The sequence below is a fragment of the Odocoileus virginianus genome, chromosome 17 (assembly GCF_023699985.2).
Source record: "Odocoileus virginianus isolate 20LAN1187 ecotype Illinois chromosome 17, Ovbor_1.2, whole genome shotgun sequence".
In the NCBI taxonomy this organism is placed as follows: Eukaryota; Metazoa; Chordata; class Mammalia; order Artiodactyla; family Cervidae; genus Odocoileus; species Odocoileus virginianus.
This window is the reverse complement of record NC_069690.1, coordinates 29403963-29418461: the sequence shown is the minus strand read 5'-3', so window position 1 is coordinate 29418461 and position 14499 is coordinate 29403963.

Sequence of the window (14499 nt, the reverse complement as noted above, 5' to 3'; positions counted from 1 at the left end):
CCACTCCAGTGTTCTTGCCTGGAGAATCCCATGGACAGAGGAGCCTGGTGGGCTACAGTACATGGGGGTCTCCCAAAGAATCGGACACGACTGAAGTGACTTAGCATGCACAGTATAAGGTAAGCTACAAGGATGTATTGTACAACACAGAAAATAGAGTCAATATTTTATAATAACTATAAATGGAGTGTAACCTGTAAGAACTGAATCACTATACTGTGCAAAGTTTAAATGTTTAAGTCAAGTGAGGTCACCGCTCTGTTCACGGCCCTCCATGACTCATGGCCAAAGCACAAACCCTTACAGACTCAGTGGGGTCCGGTCCCTGCGACCTCAACCTCATCTTCTCCTCTAACCCAAGCTCCTCCCCTTCCAGGCCTCCTCCACGGCTCTGCCTGAGCCTGACACCCTCACCCCCTGAGACCTCGGATGCTCTTTCTATCTTGATAGCCACTCAGCTCACCCTCAACCTCTTTACAGTCTTTGCTTAAATATCACTTACACAGTGAGGCCAGCACTGCGCCTCCCACTTTAAACTTCAGCCCTGCGGCCATCACTTAGGGCCACCAGGCCGACGCCGGCCGTCCACTTGACCTCAGCATACTTTGGAAGCACTTCCAGTGTCCCTGCCAAGCGCATGCCCCGGCACCTCCTCTATGTCGCTGCCCTAGAGCCACAGAGCAGCCCTCCTTCTCCTCAAGCACAACCTGGAAGTTCAGAGGAGTTACGTTTCCACAGGAGCAGCCCTTAACCAGTGAAGGGTAAGAGCCCTGAGCCCCCCGTTTTGCCACAGGCCAAGTCTGGGCACATTCTACGTGGCTTCTTTCTTTCTTAGTTGAGAGAAGCAGTTGGGGTCAACTGGTTTTTTTAATGAGGTCTTTCTTGGCCTTTTTTCTTACCGTGGGTCACTTTTCCCACTCCCTCACTATGTGTCCTGGGATCACCTCCCAAATAAACTACCCACTTTCGAGTCCTTGCCACAGACTCTGCTGGGGGTGGGAAACTCAAACTAAAATAAATCCTTTCACAACATTCCTGAATCCCATACCTAGATCTGTCTTTCTCTCACAGCACTCACCCACTTCTGCCTACCACGCAGATTACTGTTTACTGTCATCCTACTGTGCTAGAATACAAGCTCTGTGAAGACAGGGAAATTCGACTGCTTGGTCTGTTGATTCCTCCTCAGCATCTAGGTTATGATCCATCCTCAACATCTAGGTCCTGGCACGTATCAAGAGTAGGTCCTCCATAAATATTTGATGCCTAATAAGCTGCCTTGCCCATTCTTTAAAAGCAAGGACAACACTTCTAACGTTAGACAAGCATCCATTTAAATCTCAGACCTATCACTGATCAGTCAAGCGATCTTAAGCAAATGAACCTCTGAGACGGTATCTTCCTGAGTAGAGGAGGGTGAAGATATTTATTTTGCCACTGTTGTTGTTAAGTCGTTCAGTCATGTCTGACTGTTTGTGACCCCATGGACTGCAGCATGCCAGGCTTCCCTGTCCATCACTATCTCCTAGAGCTTGCTCAAACTCATGTCCTTTGAGTCAGTGATGGCATCCAACCATCTCATCCTCTGTCATCCCCTTCTCCTCCTGCCTTCAATCTTTCCCAGCATCAGGGTCTTTTCCAGTGAGTCAGTTCTTGGCATCAGGTGACCAAAGTATTGGAGCTTCAGCTTCAGCATCAGTCCTTCCAAAGAATATTCAGGGTTGATGTCCTTTAGGATGGACTAATTTGATCTCCTTGCAGTCCAAGGGACTCTCAAGAGTCTTCACCAACACCACAGCTGGAAAGCATCAATTCTTTGACACTCAGCCTCTTTTATGGTCCAACTCTCACATCTATACACGATTATTGAAAAAACCATAGCTTTGACTGTACGAACCTTTGTCGCCAAATGTTTTGCCATAAATGCCTTCATTTGGAGAAAACATCTAGGAAAGTCCTGGTCCAGTAACTGAGTTCCCTTTCCCCTTCCACCTGCTCCCTGTGATCAGTGAGTTGTGGTTGAAGGGAGCTAAATCCATGACTCAGCATCTTCTCCTTCTGGGGGATCCTGACCATGTGAGGATTCTTCTGAAACATCTCCTGACGCCCAGCAAAGGTCAGGAAGCCAGGCTTCTTTCAATCCCCCAGCGAAATGCCAATTAGAAGGACATTACTAGCAGGAAGAGCTACTGGGGAAAATCACACACTTGTTCCAAAACAAAGATCACTCTGCATGTCATAAAAGCCCAGAAATGTCTTCCAGATGTTGCCTAGTGGGCCTGCACAGATGTTTCCGATGTCAAACCATGAATGTGGGAAACGTAAAACACTTGTGCCCCACAGATGCAGATATTTCATTATACAGCACATGTGATCAATCTCTGGGTAATAAAAAAGACCACAAACTGGCCGTGTTACACTTTGAAAAACATGGTCCTCCCCCTACACTGGAGTCCTACTGAGATACTTCAAGATTTTTATTTTTTGTTGTTAAATTGTGGCAATTCATGGGGGAAAGTTGGAATATGTGACGATATCTATTAACAGCCATTCTGGATCCTTCTGGTTTGATGTTTACATGGCATGTGACAGCTAGGAAGCAACATTGTGACCAATGACAGGTCACTCCAGGGCTTCCCCACCTCCATCATTGTCCTTCCGTGAATTCCATGACTGTGTAACTGAATGCTCTGGGTGCACTGGGAATGGATTTCACTGTGAACTCAATACTGCAGCTTTTAATTCTGTCCAAGCCACTCTGTTTCTGACATCTAGAAAAATTCAGATCTTTCATCACCTCCAAGTATACAAATATATGTGTATACCTATGAGAAGTAAGGGCTTCCCTGGTAGCTCAGCTGGTAAAGAATTCACCTGCAATGCAGGAGACCCCCATTTGATTCCTGAGTCAGGAAGATCCCCTGCAGAGGGGATAGGCTAACCACTCTAGTATCCTTGGGCTTCCCTGGTAGCTCAGACGGTAAAGAATCTGCCTACAATGTGAGAGACCTGGGTTTGATCCCTGGGTTGGGAAGATCCCCTGGAGGAGGGCATGGCAACCCACTCCAGTATTCTTGCCTGGAGAATCCCCATGGACAGAGGAGCCTGGAGGGCTACAGACCATGGGGGTCTCGAAGAGTCAGACTGAGCGACTAAGCACAGCATAGCACATGAGAATTAAAGAGGAAAAAATGTACATGCAGGGTTTACACCCACACATGCACACACTGGCCACACAGAGACAAAACAGCCAAAGAAATGCTCCACTACAGACCCAGGAGGGTAAGGCAGGAAGCTAACAAATGTTATCACATGATCCTCTATTTCCTCATGCTCCTCCTCTAATTGGACACTCTCTTCTCCTTTGACAAATTAATATGGCTAAAAACGGAAATTTTTCTTCTACGCTTTTTGTTCAAAACATTTATTAATATGTTAGTAGCAGAAAAAGATAACCCTAACCCTAAGTCCCATATCTGCCCTGAAAATGGTTAAACAATAAGTGTTAATATCCAAATATACAAAGAACTCATACAATTAAAAGAACAACCTGGTTTAAAAAATGGGCAAAAGAACTGAATAGACGTTTTCCAAGGAAGACTTACAGATGGCCAACAGACACATGAAAAGACAATCAATAGGACTAATTGGAGAAATTCAATTCAAAACCACAGTGAGATCTCACCTCACACCTGTCAGAATGGTTATTATCAAGAAGACAACACATATCAGGTGCTACAGAGGGCTTGGAGGAAAGGGAACCCTCCTAAACTGTTGGTGGGAATGTAAATTGGTGCAGCCCCTATGAAAACACTATGGAGGTTCCTCAAAAAATTAAAAATAGAACTACCATGTGATTAGCAGTGCCACACCTGGATATTTATCTGAAGAAAACAAAGATACTAATTAGAAAAAATATATGCACCCTTATGTTCATTGTGGCATTATTTAAGATGTGGAAACAAGTGCTCATCAATAGATGAATGGATAAAGATGCCACACACACATACATGGACTATTTCTCAGCCACAAAAAATAATGATATCTTGCCATTTGTGACAACACGGATCTAGAGAGTATAATGCTAAGTGAAATAAGTTTGACAGATCCATGATTTCACTTACATGTGGAATCTGCACAAAACAAATGAACAGACCTAACAAAACAGAAAGAGCCATAGGACAGAGAACAAGCAGGTTGTTGTCAGAAAGGAAGAGACTAGGAGGATGAAAGAAATAGATGAGAGATATTAAAAGGTACAAATTTCCAGTTGCCAAATAAATCAGTCACCAGTGTGAAATGCACAGTGTGGGGAATAGAGTTGATAACCATGTAGTATCTTTGCATGGTGATATAATGTAACTAGACTTATTTTGGTGATCAGTTTGAAGTGTGCAGAAATGTCAAATCACTATGTTGTGTAAAAGGAACTAACAATGTCGTAGGTCAGTTATACTTCCAAAACAAAGACACTCTGCAAAAGAGACCAGATTTGTAGTTATCAGAGATGGGAGTAGGCAGGATCCTTTAAAGGTGATCAGAAGGTACAAACTCTCAGTTATAAGATAAATAAGCATTAGGGATGTAACATACAATATGATAAACATAATTAACTGCTGTATGTTATATATGAAAGTTAAAAGAGTTCTTGCTACAAGAAAAAAAAATTTATATTTAATTTTGTATCTATAGGAGATGATGAATGTCCATTAAACCAGCTGTGGTAGCCATATCATGGTGTTCGTAGGTCAAATCATTATGCTATGCACCTTAAACATACACAGTGCTGAATGTCAACTATATCTCGATAAAACTAGAGAAAAAGGTTTTTTAAAAATTAAAATCAGTATACACAGCAAGCAAAAAAAAGGTTAAACTATAAAAGGAAGCATGAAAAGTATTATAAAAATAATTGTATAGCTGGGAAACATGGGTTAAATGATCTCTACCATGAGATTTATTTAAAATTTTTCTGTATTAGATTTAAAAATGGTAATTTGTGCATATATATATATATACACACACATATTAGCTTTAATGAGGTATAACTGATAAAATTATGATATTTAAAGTATACATTGTGATGATTTGAGATATATACACACACACACACAGTGAAAAGACTCCCCCTTCGTTGAATTAATTAACATACCTTTCACCTCACACATTTACTTTGCTTGTTCATTGAAAACATGTAAGTTCTTCTGTCTTAGCAAATTTCAATTATATAAGTCAAAGCTGTGGCTTTTCTAGTAGTCATGTATGGATTTGAGAATTGGACCATAAAGAAGGCTGAGAGCCAAACAATTGATGCTTTTGAACTGTGGTGCTTGAGAAGACTCTTGAGAATTCCTTGGACAGCAAGGAGATCAAACAAGTTAATCCTAAAAGAAATCAACCCTGAATATTCATTGGAAGGACTGATGCTGAAGCTCCAATACTTTGGCCACCTCATGCAAAGAACTGACTCATTGGAAAAGACCCTGATGCTGGGAAAAACTGAGGGAAAAGGAGAAGGGGGTGATAGAGGATGAGATGATTGAATGGCATCACTGACGCAATGGACAGGAGTTTCAGCAAACTCAGGGAGATAGTTAAGCACAGGGACGCCTGGGTGTGCTGCAGTCCATGGAGTAGCAAAGAGTCAGACATGACTTAGTGACTGAACAACAACATTATCAACTATAGTCAGCATGTTATACATTAGATAGAAAAGATATGTATGTATATCACAATGTAATATTATTCAGTCAAGAGAAAGAATAAAATCCTTCCATTTGCAACAGCATGGATGGAACTTGAGGGCATTATGTAAGTGAGGTAAGTCAGGCATTGAAAGCCAAATATTGCTTGATGTCACTTACATGTGGAATCTTTAAAAAAAAGTCAAACATAATTTTAAAATCAAGAACAAGATGCAGATTTGGCACCTGTTTGGGGAAATAAGGTAGGTCCTTTATGCCACCTGGCACAGCCAAGAAGTAAAGAAAAAAATAAAATCAAGTACAGGAAAAATTCCACTTCCAGAAATTTTCTTAAAACACTGATAATCCTCTTGTTCTTTATTATTCAGCTTCATGGAAGGAAAAGAGAAATGGAGAGATGGCAGGTGCAGGATGTAGAAGCACAAGAAACCCTTTGTGACACTCATATCAGATGTGGGTTCTAGGAGGCCCAAAGGTAAGCAAGTTACAGAGATTTTCTCATTTTGATTTAAAGCAAGAGAAAGAATTTTAAAGATGATGAAACTGGGGCACATTAAATAATAAAGACACTAAATAATTTTCCTTCAGTCACCCAGCTAAAATGTGAAATGACAGGGACAGAGACAGCCCTTCCTGGAGAGCATCCTCACACTGTCACCTCTTAGAACAGTACAGCTAAGGACATTCAGCATTTCTGAACAATCAGACTTACCAGCGTATGTTGACCCCCCTCCCCCAAGCCCCAAGATTGTGACCTTGACCAGGACATTTACTGTCTTGTTCCCACTGCCAAAAACTTCCCGCCCACGCTACTCGCCGTACACATTAGTCACTTGGTAAATATTTATTGAGCAAACAAAACACCCTGTTAACCTCTTCTTAACACTCTTTCAGTAGTTGTTGAACCAACTCTGCCAATTCCTCCTGCAGTGTGCCTCAACGCGGTGGATCATTTTTTCTGCTTCCCAGTGCCACCACTGTCCCAGCACGCAGCACTCCAAGTAGAAAGCACCTATCAGTTGTAAAAATGGTAAGCCCCAAGGGCTCTATCTGTCAGCCAGTAATCCAAAGACGGCAGTTTGGTGACAGTAAAATTCTTGACTTAATAGTCATTGTTTCTTTTTTAGCTTTTGTCATGGCTGGGAATGACCAATCAAATAAATCTGAATAAAACAAAACCCGGGACAGATACAGTCACTTAAAATGATGTCAGCTCTGCAGAGCCTTCCCTGTAACTCCTGAACTTCTTTCCAGCGTCAGTTCACATGCGTCGAGACGGACATTTACAGTCAGAAATATATACATTAGAAAAGAATAGAGGCTGAAAACAAATCAGAGATCCATTTCAAAAGACTAGGAAAAAATAAATTTACAGAAAATGGAAGACTGGAAGTAGTTTAGATAAAGGCAGAAGAAGACAAAGAGGTTAAAAGTACAATACAAAAATGCTATGAAAACCTCATGTCAACACATATGAAAATTTAGGTAAAAGTGAGAAATTCCTAGTGAAACCAAAACCTTTCAAGAGTCATAAACTATATTAAAAATATGAATGGTTATATATCTTCTAAAGAAATTGAGTCTATAACTAAAAGTCTTCTAGCAGAGAAACCTGAAGAAATCAGAGAGCTTCAGCATTTCATGTTTTCAAATATATGGAGATGAAATAGATCTTACAAATTCTTGCAGATAATTCATAATATGTGAAACTTCAAAAATCCTGTTATAATACCTTAAACTTGATAGTGATAAGAACAGGCTCTGAAAGGAAGATTACAAGTCAGTGTGTCTCATCAACAAAAATACAGAATCCTAGATAAAACATTAGGAAAACAATGATACAGAAAACAAATAATGCATTATGGCTAAGTTGAGATTATTTCAGAACTGTAAAATTTGTTTAACACTCAAAACTCCACCCTTGTATATCATAAAATTAGCATAACAGAGGAGAAAATTATGTGATAATCTCAAGAGAAGCAAAAAAAAAAATTGAATAAAATTAAACACTCTTTCATGATTTAAAAAAATTGCCAACACTTGGCAAAGTATGCACAGAAGAGAACTTTCTTAATCTAATAGAGGGTATTTATCAGAGCCCACAGCAAACATCAGACTTAGTGGTGAAACAGTAAAAACTTCATCCAGAAATCCAAAACAAGACAAGCTTGACAATGGAGCTCATCCAGCTCCATAAGGAAAGAAAACAAAAACAACACAGGTTAGAAAGAATCTAAGAATCACAGACAATGTAATTTTTGTTCTTATACAATCTCAAGAAATCTATAGGTACACTACCAGAATCAAATTTATTTCAGCAAAATTGCTGGGTAAAGGGTTAACTTATAAATATCAAAAGCATTCTATATTATCAAGAAAGAATTAGAAAATAATTTTAAATATTCAAAACAGAATCAAAGACAAAAAATGAAATAAATAGGAATATGTCTTACAAAAAGCTGGTCAAGATCTCTGCACAAAAAGGTTATAGAACATTGAGGACTAAATAAACTTAAGGAATAAATGGATATACCATGTTCATGGATTAGAAGATTCAGGTATAAATAGATTTCAACTTCCGCAAAGTGATGAACAGATTTATTGTTCACTCCAAATCTGAACAAGTTTTTGTGGAAATTAACAAACATATTCTAAACTTCCTAAGAGAACATAAAGGGCCAAATATAGCCAAGAAAAGCTATGACAAACCTAGACAGTATATTAAAAAGCAGAAACATTACTTTGCCAACAAAAGTCCATGTAGTCAAAGCTACCATTTTCCAGTAGTCATGTATGGATGTGAGAGTTAGACCATAAAGGCTGAACAATGAAGAACTGATGCTTTTGAACTGTGTTGTTGTAGAAGACTCTTGAGAATCCCTTGGACAGCAAGGAGATCAAACCAGTCAATGCTAAAGGAAATCAATCCTGAATATTTGTTAGAAGGACTGATGCAAAGCTGAAGTTCCAATACTTTGGCCACCTAATGTGAAGAGTCAACTCATTAGAAAAGACCCTAATGCTGGGAAAGATTGAAGGCAGAAGGAAAAGGGATGACAGAGGATAAAATGGTTGGATAGCATCACTGATTCAATGAACATGAGTCCGAGCAAGCTCCAGGAGATGGTGATGGACAAGGAAGCCTGGCGTGCTTCAGTCCATGGGGTCACAAAGAGTCAGACATGACTGAGCAACTGAATGATGATGATAGCCAAGGAAATCACAAAGAAGAATAAACTTGGAAGATGAATGCTATCAGGTATGGAGTTCATTACAAAGCTACGATAATAAGTGAAATATTGAGAAAATAGGAAAGCATATCTATGCAAAACAAAATGGAGGATTCCAAAAGAGATCCATGTATACAGACAGTTGGTTTGTAATGGCAGTGCTGAGTCAAATGGACATCAACATAGAAAAGAAAATACCAGGTCTTTCTTCATATTCTACTCCAAACTCAAAGCTAGCAAGCAATCACCTGTGTATTTTCATCCCCACCACCTAGCTACGTTCTTCAGCAGTCAATAGTTTGTTCCCAAATACATTTTGTCAGTTTCACTTGTTAAGGTACTTATCTAATTCATTTAAATAAAAACACACACTCCACACACACACACACAAACAAGGCCACAAATGCAAACGACACTATGTATAATAGCCAAAACCTAAAAACAACTCAAATGTCTATCAAACATAAAATGGATGGATGAATTACAGAATGTTTACACAACAAGATATTATACTGCAGTAGAAGTGAACTGCTATATGTAACTATGGGTAAATTTCACTGAGCAATTGCTGAGCAATTAAAAAAAATGTAGACAGGAAAGAATTAAGTTTCATGTGTTAAACCGAATGTAAGCAGGATGAATTATCCCATTAAATCACAGAGACTGTCATGTTGAGTTAAAAAACAAAACCCAGATATATGTTGTTTATAAGAAACATTTTTTAAAATGGAAAAGAAACGTTGAAAATCAAGGGATGAGCAAAGAGATGTCAAGCAAATGCAAACAAAATGAAAGCAGGGATGACAATATTAATATCAGATGGGGTAAAACTTAAGGTTAAAAGCCCAAGACGAGGAGGAACATTGTGTAATAATAAAAGACAATTTATGAAGAAGAAACAATGGTGGTAAACCTGCATGTTAGATAAAAACATAGCACCTAAGTATATACTATTGATGATTAGAGATACTAAGAAACATCGATTAAAAGAAAAAACAACAATAATCCTTTTAGAAAATTTTAATGTCTCTCTTCCAAAATCAGATAGCTCTGGAGTACAGAAAGTAAGAGTTTTCTTTCTTTCTTTTTTTTTTTAAACACAATTGAATAGTACATAAAGATATATATGTATATATGTGTGTGTATATATATATATATATATATATATATATATATCCACCGCCCCCCCCCCATCCATGGACCATTCACAGAAATCAATTACATACTTGGCCACAAAGAAAGCACAACAAATTCAAAGAAGCAGAAAGTTTTCAAGTTATAGTCTCTGATCATAATCCAATACAACTGGAAATTAAAAAATATGACTGAAAAACCCTCACTGCTTAGAAATGAAGAAACATTCTCCTAAATAACTCTTGGCCAAAGAAATAAGAAATCAAAATTGAAACTGCAAGTTAGAGAAAAGAAAAAACTGCATCATACCAAAATGTGTATAGCAGTGGAAGCTATGCTCCAAGGAAAATGAACACCCCTAAATGCTTTTATTATTACAGATAAAAATTAGCATTTATTTAAAAATAAAAATAGAAGAAAAGCAATAAATCAATAAGCTTAACCTTGGAGGAACATAAACAAAAAAATAGGCAAATTTCCAACAAGTTTAATCAGGAAAAATGAAGACTAAAGTAAGTGAAATTAGAATCAAGAAATGGAGGAACACAGCAACAAATACAGAATATAAGTAAATACCACAATCCAATCAATCCATTAGGCTTCTAAATCTGCTGAAATTTACAATCATATGGAAAAAGTAAAATTACTAAAGAACTCCCTCCCCACAAACCAAAAAGACCAAAAGGATTGAAAAAGCTTCCAAAGAATTGACCATCTAAAAAGGATTGGGATTGAAAGTGAATCAAGGCCTGCCAGGCTCCTCTGTTCATAGGATTCTCCAGGCTGGTAAACTGGAGAGGGTTGCCATGTTGTTCTTCAGGACCCAGGGATTGAACCCAGGTCTCCCACATTACAGGCAGATTCTTTACCATCTGAGCCATCAGGGAAGTCCCAAAACTTGCAAGAACATACAAACTCTTCAAGGTTCTGATCCATTGTTTGGGGAAAAAAATACCTCAGCAGAAAAGAAAAATTATAGGTCGGTATAATACAGAAGGCAAAGCGAATAAAACACTCAAAAATTCTTCAGGATGTTAAAAGAACACACTTCCTCAATGAAGTCTGACTTAGATAAAGGATACAAAACAATTAAGAAGAAATCTAACAATCAAATACATCACATACTTCTTTTCAGCAGTGGTAAGACCACTATTGAAATTAACATCCATAAATAGTAAGAATTAGGGGCTGGGGGGAGAATCATTCTTAACGTGACAAACTGCAGAAAACATTCTGTAAGGACTCCTGCCCTCACATTATTTAGGGGAATTCTCGGCACATGGGGTGGGTCCCTAACAAACGCTTGCTCAAGGAACTGAACACTATGGCCAGATGAACGTCTGGTGGTGAGCATGATATGGTTTCCAAGCAGAGAGGCTCAGAGAGTCCACACTGCTCGGGGGGGTGGGTGGTCAGATTTAAGACATTTAGAGAGAAAAGAGGAGAGAGGCATCAGAGACAGGGCTCAGAGTAGCAGGATGAAGGAACAGCTAGGAGACTGGTCTGTCTCCCATGGGCACCTGTGAGGGGTGTGGAATGTGTGTCTGAAAGGAGAGTGGACTTGAAACGCAGAGCCTGCCGCAAGAGAAGCAACTAATAGCCTTGTGTAATAGCTCAGCTCCTGGTCAGAAGGGGCAGGATGAGAAGGGGGAGGGGACAGAAGGAGACAGAGGACGGTGGGGACCCAGAGCTGAATGGGTCCTGTCCTCTGAAGGCTGCAGCCCCCTCACCCTCCTCGAGGTCAGGTCAGACACGCCCCCTCCCCCGGTTCTCAGAGCCCATCTGTCACCAACCTTCCTGATGTTACCCCAAAATCTCTCTCGGATCCCTGAGGTCCACATCTCTCTCCTGCCATGACTTTACCCTCTCCTCCTAGACGTCCTCATCTGGTAGCCTGGATTAACCCTCCCAGGTGCTGTTCCACTTTCTACAGCCCCTTCAAATCTGCTCTTCGAACCAAGCTTGAACCGTTTTTAACTGAAAATATACTATTTCCTCTGTCTCATTCTCTTTGTCTCTCACACACACACCCCAGAGCACGTATCTGTTGAGCTCCTAATATGCTCCTCACAATTCCAGACAATGCAAACAGCCTTCAGTCTTCCGTCCCTTGCAGAAGTTCTACCTGGTAAGCTGGCAGAGATGAAACAAGGAAGCTGTCAGCTCTTCATCCTCATAACAGGGGGAATTGAGGGCTATACCACATCTGCCTTCGCCCTCTGAGATCCTGTGCTTTCTCAAGGGGTTTACCCAATTTTTGAAAGATTTTAAAGCCTGCAGCTCAGTTTCAGTCACTCCAAGAGCACTTGTGCTCCAAGCACTGAAAAGGTAATAAAATTCTTCTCGGGATCAAGTGATCAGGTTTGCCTCGCTAATTTTAGAATGTTAAAAAATGTTGGACCATAAGAATAGGAACTCTATTGGAAGCTACATTCTCAAGTAGGCTCTTTTTTAGGTAAATAAAAGCCACTTGGCTCTTGGTGACTGTATTACACATACTTTCCTCAGATTCGTCTAGGACTGAACCCTCGGAAATATATATAACTGGCTTAGAAAAACAAAATGTGGCTCTCTTTCTGTCTATCCCTTTGTTGTTGTTGGTTTTTCCACTTCTAGAAGCTTTTATAAACAATTCTCAGGGCAACTCAAATGAGGCTCAAAAAGTCTCCAGCCTTTAGACTGACCTCAGCTTTCAGTTTAATTCTAGAAATATTGTCACAATCTAAATGAGAAAATTAACTCTTAGGGACTCCCTGTCCTCTATTAAAACCAAACTTTGCCTACAGGTGTGCAAAGGAAATGGGCTTCCCAGGTAGCTCAGTAGTAAAGAGTCTGCCTGCCAATGTAAGGAGACGCAGGAGACATGGGTTTGATCCCTGGCTTGGCAAGATTTCCTGGAGGAGACGGCAGTATTCTTGCCTGGAGAGTCCCATGGAGACAGAAGCCTGGAGGGCTATGGTCCATGGGGCCACAAAGTGTTGGACACAAATGAAGCGACTGAGCACGGGGCAGGAAGGGGCTGAATGAGTCTTTGCATCTCACTTTGTCTGTATCTTGTCTGCTTCTTCCCTGAGTGCCTCTTCTCCACTGTCCACTATTTTTTTTCCCAGAAATTTCTCTTCCGAGTTGCCAGTGTTGTCCTGATTGATCTTAATGTCTCTTAATATTGAATTATGGATGTGCTACCTATTATTCATCTTTTGAAGTTCTTAATTCCCCAGCTAGATGTGAAAATCTCACATATTTGTTTTGTTGCTGCTGTTATTTTTGTTGTTTTATCACTGTTTTGTTTTAATTAAACTATATGAGCTTTTTTTTTCTTCTGGGCAACAGTAGATTTTGGGTGTGTGTGCTTCAGAAAAACTCAATTCAGAATGATGCCATATTAAACATCTCAGAGTATTTTTTTTTTTAATCCACAAGTAGGTTATGTCATTTGGGGAGTTCAATCAGGAAAACTGAGACAGGTCATTTTCTTGATTTAAAAGATGTCAGAATTATTTCTGAGTCTCAGATACTTGCAAGGAACCATGAATATTTGAGCTCGGGCCACATGAAACTCACTTTGCATCATACTCAATTCCTTAGACAGGATTCCTCCCCTTAAATAGGATTATTCTTTTAAAACCCAGAGTTCAAGCTTAGAAAACAATTTGCACCAGAAGGAGAGTCCTTGCTGGGTCAAAGGACTCGGTGTCAGAGACATCTATGGTAGTGAACTTGTGTCATAAATCCTTCCCATGCAAATGAAGTCACTGGACTTACTGGAAAATGTAGCTAAAAACCCCTATTTTATAAGATTATGGTAGTTTTGTTGGAAGGGGAATGAGAGGCTTCCCTCCCTTTTCTTCCCTCCCGCCTCCCTCCAGAACAAACTGGCCCCATGAGAAACCCTCCCTCCCCGAAGGTCCATCATTTCATTAAGGCTTTTTTCTTCCTTTTTTTCAGGCATGAGCTCATTGCTTTCAGTTAAATGGTAATAAGTGATTTGTAGGGAGCAACTGACATCAGTGCCTTATAAATAACCACCATCTGACTTCCTTGAAATGTTGACTCAGACGCTGGACGCACACACGGGTACCAGCTCTGCAATCTCCCAGTCCCTTGGTGCCAGACCAGTTAGAAGAAGCCCGTAGAGGGAGCCTGCCAAAGGGCTGGGTGGCGTGGAATGTCACAGATGTATGGCCATTTCAGACGGTGTCACCATGCCCTGGGAGGAACGACAGAAGACCAATGGACCACCTTCCTGGGGTCAGGCAGTCCCCACGGACTTTCCTGGCGAGTCTGCTTGTAGTAAGTGGCAGGAAGCTCCTTTCTCACCACCAGAGTCCTTCAGATGGGGCAGGCCTCTCCGGCTGTGCCCAAGCATCCTCAGGTGGAGAGGGCAGGGTTTGCTGTTATCAGTCATGCAGGTGACAGTGCTTAGCATT